We start from the raw sequence: 1,732 nt of genomic DNA, 5'->3' as shown, positions 1-1,732 counted from the left end.
ATTTTCAGTCTCCAGCGTGTCTTCATTTATATCACCGCTGGGAAGAGAGTCAGAGAAGCAGGCTTAAGCCACGTGCACGTGCCACCCCCACACCCGATGCCCCCATTGCTTCAAGTCAAACTACGCTGTCCCACGAGAGCTGAAGGTCAGCTCTGCTTTCGAGAGGCTCAGCTCCATTGTTCCGCACGGAGCCGAGGAGCCCTGCAGCAGGCGGAACCGCTGCCGGCAGCCCGGCGGGCTCTGGCCCTTTTCACCCCAGCCCCATGGCGCTGCCTCCAGCACAGCTCGGGCAGGGGAGCTGGCACGGAGGGATGCTGGCAGCACAGCGTCTCGCTCAGAAATCGCTGCCAGCCTCTGGGCAGCTTTGCCTGAGATTTCGCCAGGAAAACACGTGGAATGTGCTGCCGCTGTCTGGGCAATGGACTGGCTGAATCCCGTGCGATGCTCCTGGGAGCAGGACCTCCAGGAGCCGCAAACACGCTGTAAAGGAGTTCAACAAACCCTAACAGCGGATCCAGGTGTGGAGATAACACAACATGAGCTAGAGACCCCCGCGATCCAATCTCTGAGCCTCTTACGACTCAATACACCCATCGTATCAACTCATAGCTGGCTCTGCCATCGCTGTCATCCTCCCCACCCTGGAGATTCCCAGATTTTCTTGATGCTTTGCCGATGGAGATGGGTCTTTGGTACTGAGGATGTCTAATTGCACAGCGAGCTTGCTGGACCTCTTTGGGGTCCCGCAGGAGGGGGGAAACAACAGTTACCTTGTCACATACTTCAGCATATAAACCTCCTAAGGAGAAAATAGATTTAAACCCAAAAACTACCCCATTTTGGTACCACGGATGAATTAAAAGAATGGTCGCAGTGACTCCCTGGCAACCGCATTTCCCACCCACAGCGCCACAGGGACAAGCAAATTCAGGAGGAACTGGTTTTTCCATCCTGGCCTCCCAACACACAGCTCCGCAGGTTCAAAGCATCCCTCCCCCTGCCAGCTGCAGGGCAGGTACCCGGGGGGAGCAGCACCCAGATAAGGCACCGGCGTGGGCGGCACCAGCGGCTAGGGAGATGCTGCTGCAGAGGAGCGAGCGCTGAAGGCAGCCCCGGTTTGGGAAGAAAGGCACCACGGGATGTCACGCTGCCTCTGCAGCTCGCAGTGACCAAAAATCCAACCCCTAGGAGAGCTGGACTCGACAACGTAAACCCAGAGCTAGCACCTTTGCACCCAGGAGAATATTGCAGCAGTGGGAGTTTGACGTGCCAGAAAGGGAAGAATTGTGACCTGGGTTTGCTTTGTCGGTTTGCTGCCTGGTTCTTGGATTCCTCCAGATGCATTCGGAGAACAGCCAGCGGAACCGCTTCGGCAGCGGCCACCCCCTCGTGCACAGCCCAGCACGGTGCAGCCCTGGCTCCCATCTGCCTCCCCCCAGACCACGAACCTCCAGCGACTCATCAAAAAGAAACACCCCAGCAGAAAGGCAGCCCCCAAAACAGAGCTTCCTCCAGGCCTCCGCCGCATTCGCACCGCTCCAAAAATGACTGAAAAGCACGACTGGATCCGGAGAAAGCCCAGCCTGCATCTGACACTCCATCCTCCCGAGGAAAACCAACAAATCGACTCCAACAGCTTGTACGAAAAATCTAAGCAACTAAAGTCTGTGTCTGCCGTGGAGATGTGACTGGGGGGATGTAAAACCAGCACAAAAACCAGACGGAGGCACAA

At 56.8% G+C, this 1,732-nt stretch overlaps 1 protein-coding gene across 1 annotated transcript in view; it reads right to left on the bottom strand.

Annotated features, from left to right (window-relative positions):
* The window catches only part of GMEB2 (glucocorticoid modulatory element binding protein 2), a gene marked incomplete at its 5' end in the record, with an annotated part of 12,546 nt that overhangs the window by 7,795 nt on the left and 3,019 nt on the right, over positions 1 to 1,732 (bottom strand).

This window comes from Pterocles gutturalis, unplaced genomic scaffold (genome assembly GCF_000699245.1).
Source record: "Pterocles gutturalis isolate BGI_N339 unplaced genomic scaffold, ASM69924v1 scaffold17637, whole genome shotgun sequence".
NCBI lineage: Eukaryota > Metazoa > Chordata > Aves > Pterocliformes > Pteroclidae > Pterocles > Pterocles gutturalis.
The sequence above is the reverse complement of the archived record's forward strand: the minus strand, read 5'-3'. Positions and strand labels throughout refer to the sequence as shown.